The 12107-nt window shown below is 37.8% G+C and overlaps 1 protein-coding gene across 3 annotated transcripts in view; it reads left to right on the top strand.

The window, feature by feature from the left end:
* Window positions 1-208: 208 nt before the first annotated feature.
* The window catches only part of chd6 (chromodomain helicase DNA binding protein 6), a 99241-nt gene continuing 87342 nt past the window's right edge, over window positions 209-12107 (top strand). The window contains exon 1 of one of the 3 annotated variants that reach the window (XM_080891462.1): window positions 209-1316. The gene's annotated coding sequence lies outside the window, so the exon portion shown is untranslated. Of the gene's footprint in view, window positions 1704-1992; window positions 2148-12107 lie in introns of those variants that run through there. The other 2 variants (XM_080891463.1, XM_080891461.1) reach the window with 2 other exon arrangements.

The following is a 12107-nucleotide window of genomic DNA, read 5'->3' as shown; positions in this document are numbered from 1 at the left end:
CATTTCATCAAAAAAAGATAAAAAGAAAAGATAAAATAACGAGTGCTCTTGAATATAAACTATTAATCAATTATGTGTGCACCTAAAAATAAATGGTAAAGCAATTTATTTTTTAATTCATCTTAATAAGTCAAGTTTGAACAACAGAGTTCAGAGGAATGTTCAGGATTATAGCACAACTATAGATGGCAGTAATTTGACAAGAAATATGTTGATATTTGTAAATGTAACTTTGATACAATATGGGATTTTAAATGTTCAAAATTAGGTTTGATACATACGGTTTCATTATTAAAAGGAAGGAAAAAACATAAACACATTTGTCTAGATAATTGTTTTATTGTTTGTTTAAAAATGTGTTTGAGGTAAACTGTTAATACGTACAAATAGTTTATTCCCCAACACCTCTGCTTGAAATACTAATGAAAATGTAGATGCTATAGTGCACCTGTAACAATAATGGACTCAAACATATTTACACACAGTAACTATAACTATAACAGAATCAGCACAGGGAATCTTTTTTTTTTTTTTTTTTTTTTTTTTTAAGCTTTTAAGCCACCTAGGATGAGTAAGTAAAGGGTCAGTGATAATCAATAATGAAGATTGCGTAGTATGGTTGAAAGTTAAAGAAAAAAAGACTTTAAGATGGGGTCATAGTCTTTTGAACAAAGTCAAACTTTAAGTCCCAAATGTCAACATGTGACTATAAATTTGTGATGTGTCTCTTTGAAGTCAGAGGTTCCTGACACACACAGCTACAAGGGATTGAATAGGCTCTGAATAAAAGTTTACTGTGTATCATAAAAAGCGTGTTTAGCTGGAGAATAATGGAAGAAGGTAACGGGCTGGTGATGCTAAAAGTCAGCGCACTCCAGGTGAAGCTGGAAACAAAGAGAGGTTCCAAGTCTTCTCAGAAGACACACTCGGATCAGCCTTCTAGCGAAACAGATCCCTAAAAAGGCAAAAGTTAACATCTGATACATCCTGCATCTCACAAACAGCAATTTAAGTCCAGCAACGAAGCTCAACATCCGGGAAACGCAACCCGATCTGCAAAAGACGTGGAATGTCTTATTTCTTTTCTTCCGCCCTTCAAACCCGGTAATGATGGAGGAGTAAAAAGCGACATGATTGGTGGATGCAGCCAGCAGAGGAGAAATGTAAACCCCTTCGTTTTGTTGCATCGGGGGGGTTGAAAACTGAACGCTCCCCTCTTGTTTTTTTCATTCCTTCAATGACAGCAGCAGGAGGCAGCCGGTCGGTGCGGTGGGAAGCTTCTCCCGGTACGAGAAGGATTTCCCGGCAAATCTGCGGTAAGGACAACAACACAACACCACCACCACCTAAAAAAAAGCAAGAGGCAGTGGGCATGAGGCTGACATCTATGCGAATCAGCAGGAAGGGTGGAAAATACACACAATACACAATGGTGTTGCCTGGGGCTGCCGCGATAGCTCTCAGACAAACCCGGGAGAGAGTGGCTCGTTTTTGCTTGCTTGACAGCTGCGGGGCCAATGGAAATATGCATGGAGCCAGCTGCGCTAGGCTGCAGCCAATGGAAAAATGTGAAACGCTGAGCTGCTACTGGATCAAAGTGGTAAGGTTAGGCTGGCTGCAGCAGCCACACCGCCGCCGCTGCTGCTAAACTTCCACCAAATAAAATGCTGTTTGTGTTTTGGCTGCTGCAGTGGCCATTTTAGGTAAGAAGCGCCCTTTGACTTAGGATGCGGCTTGTCTTTGTGAACGTGCGTGCGCGTGGCTGTGTCTAGACTGGCAGTGCAGAACTCCAGCATCCAGACTGAATGAACTCCGCGGAGCTGGTAGCTTTATGTGGATTAAATAGATATTGCGTGGAGTTCCTCTATTCTCCCTCCCTCTTCCCTTCTCTCCTCCCTCCTCTCCTCCTCTCTTCCCTTACCCTCCCCTACCCTACCCTCCTCTCCTCTCCCCTCCCCTCCCCTCCCCTCCTCATCTCTCTCTCCCTCTCTCTCTCTCCCCTCCCTCCTCTGCCTGCTAATTTTTTATGCATTTTTCTAAACTGTCATGGCGATTTTGTGTCCTTGGAAATAAAAAGCGCCAGTGTTTTTCGGGCTAACCGGGGGGATGTCTCGCCGGTGAGAGCGTGTGTCCGGTGTCCGGAGCAGGTGAGCAGCCCGCTGGGGAGGTTTTTTCGGTGGAGAGATGTCCCCGAGAAGGAGTTTTAGAGGCTCTCCACACGTGTAAGGAGAGGGCTGTTATAATGTATTTACAACAGCGATGCAGTGACATTACAGAGCTAGCGGAGAAAGCTAGCGCGGTAGCTACGGGGGCTAACATGAAATGGGACACAGTGTATCCTTTTCTCTGTCGGTGTGTCCGGTGTGTGTTTTGTGCTTTTCGCCCCAAGTCGGCTTTTTACTCGCCGGGAACTTATTTTTTTTTCCTCCTAGCTAGCCCTCCCAACTTGTGGCAATCCAGTGCCTTGCAACATTCATGCTAGCTGTGCGCTAGCCTATGCGTCTGCTAGCATTCATTATAGCCAAAACCTCAAAGAGCTTTGATAAAAGCTAGTTTGTTAGCCTCATAGCCCCTTATGAAACATTTGTAGCTATAACAGCCAGGTGTGTATTCGGGGACATAATGAGTCATGCAAGCACACTGAGTCATTAAGTGAAAGTGTTGTCCCTAAATCCCTACATTTTCACCTGGCCAGGTGCACAGACAAAGAGTACTAAACGATAATCCCTATTACAATGACTTGGAGATTAATAGTGTTGCAAAGAATGTTTATGTGTAGGATAAGTGGAAACTCTTAAATTGTTTTTACCCAATCTGTTCTGACTCTACTGTCCAGTCTGGAAGACTAAGGTTGTGAATGTGGCTTGTGGTGTAGAGTGCTTTGAGTGGTCAGTAAGACTAGAAAAGACTTCTATAAATGCAAGTCCAGCATATGTACAGGATGTTTTCCCTTACCAGTTGGTATGGTGTAAGGCTGGAAGTAGTCCTTTGTATTTGACATAAATAACTGCTCCTATCTGTTGCTAGGAATGCATTTAGTTTAATTCAGTCAGTTTGTGAGAGCTGAAAAGTTGCATTGTCAATTCTCAGGATTTTCTTTGGTGGTTTGCAGTATGACTCACTTTGGTCACCAGGAGGCATGGTGACCCAGTATTTGCATGTTGGCCTTGTTTTGGTGTGCTACAGCCAAAAGATAAAGGATGCATGTCTTTTGACTGTGGGAGGAAAAAGACATGTAGGCTATTTGAAAACAATGTCCTGAATGCGCCTGTCTGCCTACTTGTACACCTATCCTGGACAAGTAGACAGGCTTTTTAATTTTGACTTGCAGAACTGCTGCGTTTCTTTAACTCCATCATTGAGAAAGCAGAGGGAATGAAAAAAACTTTTCTTTTCTCTTTTCCCCTTTTCTCAGTTGTTGAGACAGCTGACAGTTCAAGCAGTGCACATTTGTGTACACTGTAGTACACAAAGCTCAACTTAATTACATAAATTTATATAAATAGTTAAGAATCTTCTGTGCTATTATTCTCATACCGATGCCGGATGTTGACTCCATGGGAATTTTTACAGCAGCTGACATCAGTTGGCACCGAGGTCAGAATAACTGAAAGTTGAATAGTAGTATTGAACATCTTTCCTTCCTGTTAGATCACACCATTACCTTGCTAATGGTTATTTTTAGATTTATTTATTTGTGACCAAAAATTGACAGTCTTTAAACAGATATTGCTTTGTCATAGAAAAAAAATATTAACTTAAAAAAATGTTAGTTGAGGTAACAGGCAGACAGTTCTCACAAGGAAAGCTCTAAAAGAGCCACCTGTTGTAGAGAACTGCATGCTCAGTGTTTGAACATATTCTGCAAGAGCTTTTTCTCCATCTAAACCAAATAAAAGTGCGTTCGTCTACTTCATTGATCAGAAAAACCTGAACCATTGTATTATTTAATAATAAATCCAGATACGTACTGATAATCTGTGAGTCATTCCCTCTCCACTTTATTAGGCACACCTACACAGTTTAATGTAATACTGTGCCACACATTCTGTATTCTGAAGATTTTAATGCTCATTTTTTTTTTGTTCACATTCAGAGTGGTGTCAGTTCAACTATAAATCAACTGTTTAGTAGTGATTTTACATTGGATTGCGTTCCAACATATTGTTTTTAATCTGTTTGACAAATGACACAAACACAGCTCAGCTCAGTGTAACAAGACTAAGAGGTTTCCTGCCAAATAAAGCTCCAGAAATTGACATTTTCTTGAAATAATATCTCTGTGACGGTATCAGTTAAAACTTTTGTCTTTATAACATGTAAATAAAAGAGAGATTGCAATGATTTGTAAATTATTTAATATGTGTTTGTGTGAAAATAAACCAAAGGCAGATGATCAAATACTGAAACTGTAAATTCTTATTTGTAATAAATTTGATGCAAATAAGACATTTAATAAAATGTTCGAACAGGGAAAACTATAGATTTGGGGAGGGCATTTAAAAACAATCTATTTTACATATTGTCAGAAAATTCTGAGAAATCTCTGTACACAGGGTCTAATACAGAAAACCAGTATTGAATGCTTGTGATCTACTGGCCCTTGGGCAGCGCAGCATTAAAAACGGAAACTAGTGCATGTGCTTAGGAACATCTCTGAGAACCACAGGATTTTTGCTCAATGTACAAATGCAAGTTTCAACTGTAACATGCAGGAAAACGTATACATAAACAAGATCCAGGACCCCTGTCACCATCTTTGGGTTCAGTTGGGATGGACTTAAGTAAAGTGGAAACTGGCCTGCTCTCTAACCAGTTAAAATTGCTAATCCTTTTTTGGAAATCATGGAAACGGAATCCTTCATTAGCTTGGACCTGTAGTTAAAGGGAAGAAGGAAAAAAAACAAAACAGGCGTGCCACAGCAGACTGTCAGCAGCCCAGAGGTGTATGGGTTTTTTTTTTTTTTCTTCATTTTTGCATTAACTGGCTTGACAAAAACTATTGCTCTTCTCTGTTAAGCCAGGCTTTCTGCTTCAGGATCTCGGCACGTTCACATTAAAAAGGGGCATTTCACGCTCTTCCGCAAACAAATGATCCCTATGAGTGTCGCCTGCTCCAATCAGATGTGATCAGTTGATGATGATAAAATGGTGAATCTAAAAAGTCTAAATCTGTTAACGATAAAGAACACAGTGAACATAACAATAGAATGCGAAACTGTTACAGTTAACAGTACAATTACATTAAGGCTGCTGAAAATCATTAACCTTGAAATATAACATTCAGTACACTCTTTGTTTATTTCTAACATAAAAGCTGTACTTTAGATATCTGAAACTGTAAACAGGATTCATTTAAAGTTTCATAATTATTATTAATATGCTGACTATTAGCTGATTAAAGTAAAATTAATTTTATTGATACAATATGCATTCTTACTGTGTGGTCTTTGTTTTGTAGCTCCAATTCTAGCAATATAAAAGTGGCTTGGCAGCAGGTTAGAATCAAATATAAAAATATGTATACATTTTCCATATCACCAAATACATGCACATTCCAAATGACAATATGATAAACAGTTTGAGCTGCTCTAACTTTACAGCTTGGCTTTTTTGTGATTTTTAGTAAGTTACAGCTTAAAAAGCTTGGAAAGAAAAGCATCTGGACTTCTTTAGACTATGCAGACTACAATGACCTGGATGACTGAGAATCTTCACAGACATGCAGCTTAAGAACTTCCACATATAAAATGTATTTGCCCTGCAAACAAGCTGAATTGCACTTAAATCATGCTATACATAAAAGAATTAGTAAAAATGTGGTGCATCTAGTCAATTATTAAACCGAAACGCTGGATATAACCTGCGCCGGTTATTTGTTCAGCATCATTTACCATGGTGATATAGCAAAGTTAAACGAGAGTCTCCTTTGTGACACACAAAACTCAGACTTTAAGTTTGTTATTGCTATCCATTAATCTTGCTTCATAGTACGCTCCTCAGATCTGGCTCACAGTAAAAACAGTTAGATTTTTATGAAATGAAAAATATGAAAGTGATGGCACAAACTGTTTATCTGCTGAAATCCTGTATCAATCAAGAATGAAATACTCACTTTTAAAACTATATCATTTTCCAAAGGGAATATGGTTAACAGAGGTGATGTAACACAGCAGCAAAAAACATTCGCTTCTAACTTTTCTGAAGTGTTGCTGACCTCAAATTTGGATGCATTTTCAAAAATGCTTCTTAGAACATTTGATATGATGTCTTTGTTGTTATCTATTAAATATCGGGTTTAAATAATTTATAAATCATTGTATTATGTTTTTATTTATATTTATTTAAACTTTAAATTCATTTATTTTAAAAGTACACATTTATTTATTAAAACAGTACTCTTTAACCTGTTTAACTTTTATTTACACAGTATCAAGTTCTGTGAAATGGTGATTATAAAGAGCTTTGGTACTGGAATAAACTTAGAGTTGGTGCAGATACAGTCATTGGTTACTTCATTAGGCACAAACTCCACCTTGGAACTAATATTGATCTCACCAACACAACTCTTTGTCTAACATATAATTTAATACAATTTATGCAGTTTCTTAATAATTATATTTTGGTAGGAGGTTTTGTGTTCAAGCTCAGCCTGAACAGTAAACAACTAATTATAATATTATAATAAAGGTGGTTTGACTTATAAAGGAAAAAAAACATACAATTTCAAATGCCCTTCTGTCATACTGCATAGATGTCTGTCGATGTTAGTCAAACTCCAGCTGTAGAAAGCAACTTTCTTCCCTTTCTTTGTATGAAGAGTTACGTTAATGCCAACCCTGGCCTTGGGTATTCATCCTGTGTGCTGTTAAACCATAGATCGTATGAAAGATGGAAATCGCTTTTTAAACCCAGAAGCAAAGACGCGTGTCTAAAACTCCATTCCTCGATGGCCGGTGTCCTGAAACTTTTACATGTGTCCCTACTGCAACACATCTGAATAAAATTCAGCCATTTGATTCATGTTAAAGCAGCTCATAAGTTAATGACCATTGGTGCAATACAAGTACTTTTAGAAGTATATTTTTCCCAACACATTTACTTACATTTATTTAAATTTACTTGAGTAGGTAGGGTAAGGGGTTGCCACCTCAGCATGCAGTCAAGTTCTGTAGAGTTCTACTTATGACCTACTAATTTTATTCAGGCGTGTTTAGGGATGGGTACCGGTATCCGGTGCCATGATGGCACTGGTTCTGACATAAACGGTAGTAACCAGACCGAAAAGCAGCGCACATTTCGGTGCTTTATTTCGGTGCTTTTTTTTCCTGAGCTGTGATACACTTCTAGCCAATCATTTTACGTTTCCGAGGATAGTAGACGGCCAGGTACGTACGTTCTTTTAGAGCAGAGCTACAGATTAAAAATGCCCAAGGCGAAGCGGTCAAAAGTCTGGCTGTACTTCACAGCAAAATATGCAAACTCAGCAGCCTGCAACAAGTGCTTTAAGCTGATACTGTGATACTGTCAAAGGAGGTAACACCTCAAATCTGATGAAACACTTGGCGACGCATAGCGTTTTTTTTAAAAGCCGAGAAATGCGCTGTATTTGATAGCTTGCTGCGAGACCTCACACCAAGCGCATCTACTGTGGGTGTGGTGCCTGTTATCAGACCCAGAGTTAGCAACATCCCCCAAAAACACGAAGAGGAGAGTCCTGGCCCCTAGCCCTGCCAGTGTAGCAGAAATAATGACGGATGATGATGGCAGCAGCAGCCGTTCTTCTCTGCGTGAGTAGCTTAATGTTGTTCGTGTGTAATTTACGTTGAGGAGGCTAACCACGTTATTACATTAATGCACGTAAGGTGAACTAGCAAACATCATCATAGCTACATGCGGCTGTCTTCTTGTTTGATGGCAGATACTCCCTTCACCCTGGCCAAAAAGGCTAAAATGACCAAAGAAAAAGAGGGAAACGGCTAAACATGAGAGGTTTTTGGATAAAGTTTGTGTTTTTTTTCCATTGTTTAAGCACTGCTTCCAGCCAAGAGTGATACCATATATGCCCCATAGCTGCAGAAAAGGCTAACATTGTTATCTTTTTACAAAAAACCAGCTGAACATGAGAGGTTTTTGGACCAATTTTGTGTTCTCCATTCTTTAAGCACCGGTTTGAGCACCGGCACAGTTTCAAAAGTACCGATTTGGCACCGGTATCGGATAAAACCTAAACGATACCCATCCCTAGGCGTGTTGCAGTAGGGACATAACGTTACAAGCTAACGTCACGCCAGCTACCATTAGAAACTAGGGTCCTAAAACTTTTAAACTACTTTCCCTCTGATCAACAGTTTGATTACATTCTTACATCACAAGAGTTTATTTGCTAAGTTCGAGTCTCCCCACTTTAGATCTACTTCAAAATTTTTTTTCTGTAACAGAAAAATCAATCAATAGCAGCGAACTGGAGGTTAGAGCAGCGCTTAGTGATGAAAATACAGATATTCTCAACCATTTACCAACATATCAGTGTGTCAACATCAAAATGTAATAAAAATCAGGAAAATACCTGAGCAGTGACTGTGGCCCACTTGATCCAGTGATTACAGTTCCAGGCAAAGTCCAGTGACTTGGGTTTGTTACCCATCTTTCCACAAAATACTGATAAGCATTCAAACTTTTGTAGGCCTTCATATCTTGTCAAATATAATGTGTGTTATTGTTGATAACATAATGATATAAATCTTGTGGTGTGAAGTCAGGAATAATGCCAGGATTACATTCCACAATAGGGCTTAAATATAAGAGAAAGAGAGAACTTTAAGAAATTAAGATAGCCACTACAGTGACCATCAAAATGATGAAAAAATATTGCCATGAACAGTTTATTTTGCGACACCACGAAACAAACAATAGCATAAAATGAAACAATAGATATTTTTATATCGTCATCCGATATATATCATTATATCGAACAGCCCTATTCCACAACATCAGTAAACTCAGTCGGGGGTATAAGTAGAGCTGGGCGATATAACGATATGTATTGCGAAATAACTTTTTCTCGATAGAAAAATTAAACTATTGCAATAGACCTCACCGCTCTTGTCCTCTTAAAAAAAAAAGAAAAAAAAAAAGAAGAAGAGGAAGAACAGCCAATCCAAATTAAGTAGTGCAGAGCCAAACCAATCACAGCTGCAGCGTCACGTCACGTGACTTGTTACGTACAGCACAAGTGCCAAGCCACACATGTGTATTTGTTTTGGGAAGCAGCCAGCCGCCGTGCCGCCCGGGTAACGGAGGAAATGAGTGTGCCGACTAGAGAAAAATCAACCGAGAGCGTGAGCGAAGGTTACCGAAGAAAAAACCGATGATGGTTCCAATGCCGGAGAGATTGTCGAACGGAAGAGCCATAGAAGTTCCGTAGTGTGAAGGTATTTCGGCTATTTCAAGTCTGACAAAAAGAGTAGCGCGCACTATAAATTGTGCCGAAAGCAAGTCTGGAAATACAATAAACCGGTGCATGCTCAATCTCTGACTGGTAGCGCTAATTCGTCATTCGGCTTTTGTCAGACTAAAGTAACTGTTAAAACTGTTTGAAAAGCTAAGCTATACAACAAGGAGAGATTGAGAATTTCCTTTTAGTTCTCAGTTTATTTGATATTGACAAAAGTTAGTCAATTTTGTCTGTTCTTCTGTAAAACAAACTAAGATTTATTTTTAGAATTAATATTTTGTTTCTAAGTGGAATTGACAATTTAGTCTGTTTCGTTTGTTCTATTTTGAAACTTAAACGCTTTAGCGGCTGCCTTTTGTGTAGTTTGCAATATTTGCCTTTATTTATCTGAAAAAGTCTCATGTTTCTTTAGTACATCTACCCTGTTGAACTTATTATGGGAAATAAATATTTAAATCAAAACAAGCTGCTGATTATTTCACATTTTACTTGTGAACAACGGCACATTTAAATCTTACAAATATAGTTATTTGGCTTATATTGAGATATATATCGTTATTGCCTGAAATGAAAAAAACATATCGTGATATGAAAAAATCTTATATCGCCCAGCTCTAGGTATAAGTTAACATCTTCGTCCCTCCCTCATCAAGTTTCTCCACATAACGATTTAGAAGCTTGTGATGAAACATTGATAGAGGTCTATTGGAAATTGGCTTTCTGTCCTGAACACTGTGAGCAAGGTCATGGTCTCAGTCACTCACTTTGGGTCCTGTTGAATTTTAAAAATTTCAACAGTATTATAAATCTGTGTTTCAGAAAGGAGGATTATCTGGGGTATGTTCATTGGCTAAAAACTTGTTATTGACAAGTGGTTTGACATTTGGAAGCGCCGCCGTCTTCTCACATCTAGTTTTATAAACCGCTGACATGGACATGGTAAAAATGCTCATCGCTCATTGTTTTCTTTAGTCAAAATGGGTGGTGTCAAAGTAACGAAGTCCATCTTTCTACTGTTTTTGCTTTAAAATATACATATAATGTAATTACTTTTGTACTTAAACATCAAGTGTAACAAACAACTTCTTCCTTACAACTGAAATTGTAGTTCATAGAAAGAAAATTTGGAAGGTCACCTTAATGTCCGGATATGTAAACCTTATACAATGCAAGATTCATGTGAAACCTACAATCTCTCTTACTATAAATGATCTTGTTTAATAAACATATACTTTTAAATGCTGGTTTAACAAAAATGTAACCAATATTGAGTATTTTAATGTACATGCTCTGTTTAGGAGATTCATTGTCAATTCTCTATACTTAAAAATAACTTTAGTCACCATTAAAATTATTTAATCTGAGAAAATAATCTTTCAAACAGTACATTTTGCGATATTGTCATGAACACATTTGTCATTAAACTTAAAAAACAAACAAAAAAACAAAACATACACTGACCTCTTTCTTGACAGGAACATCGTGGCTGCCACACATATAGTTTTCATTATTTTTCTACAGTTCACAATGTGCAGCTGAATTTCAAGCAACTTGTAAACTTTTTACTTCTTTGCTGAAGATGATCACATGAAAGTAATCCAGTTGTGCTGGAACAAAGGCATTGGAAACTTTTATTGTGACATTTGAAACTCTTTTTTTCCCCAGCTGGCAGTCCTATGTCCATGTTACTCTACAGACTGCGTTATCTGTGATCCACTGTTTTGCCCAGTGGTTTTGCTGCATTCTGCATTTTGCACATTGTTGTTATGGTGGAATCGTATACCAGTAATCCATGCAAAAAGGCTTTTAGTGTGTTATTACTTAGTGTTTATTTGTAACTTTTCCACATGAAAAATGTTAATGTGTAATATGAATTTCGGGTGCAAGGTCTACCATGGAATTTAGTAAGAGAGGAAAGCATCAGTGAAAAAAATGACTCTTAATCTTTGGAGGAAATCAGCTTTTCAGAAGAACCTTTGGTTGATCATTTGCATGTACTATGTTGGCACCTAAAAGGAAAAATGCAAGGATGTCAAGTAATTTAAAACCTTTCGATTGTAATACACATTACATGGTTCTGTGTGTTGTATCTAATCTTAAAGAAGTGTTCCACACCATTGAGGCATATGGTGCCGTCAGATATCTTTGTTGCACTCTGAGATGTTTACAGTAAACCTGTATTGATGGTTTACTACTCAGTTGAACCATTTAAATTAAACCAACCATAAAATTGATCAGCTGTCCATGTAACGTGTATAACATGTTCCTTATTAAACTCTTATTAAAGAGTTTTAAAGCTTGTGATTATAAATATTATGTTATTATAGTTATGAAGAAATGACAGGATAAATTAAATTTCTTCATTATGTTCAGCTTTCTCCTGGTGTGCTTATTTATTGTTGTTTAAGGGGCAGTTTATGTGCTAGTGTTTCAGTTTATCACTTCTGTGGATGGAGACAGAAGAAATTAGATTTAAACTGATCAACTGATTGTACGATATGCATCTCAGTTAGTGTGAGTCAGCACCTCAGAGGAAATGCAACACTGTCTTCTCTCGATTATCCCACTTTGCATTTTGCATTTGGGTGAGAAGGCAGCTATGCATTCACATGAGAGTTTGGTGTAGCATTAAAATTATGGTGATGGTAAT

The sequence above is a fragment of the Rhamphochromis sp. 'chilingali' genome (assembly GCF_963969265.1).
Source record: "Rhamphochromis sp. 'chilingali' genome assembly, chromosome: 9".
Lineage (NCBI taxonomy): Eukaryota > Metazoa > Chordata > Actinopteri > Cichliformes > Cichlidae > Rhamphochromis > Rhamphochromis sp. 'chilingali'.
This window is presented reverse-complemented; position numbering and strand designations above follow the sequence as displayed.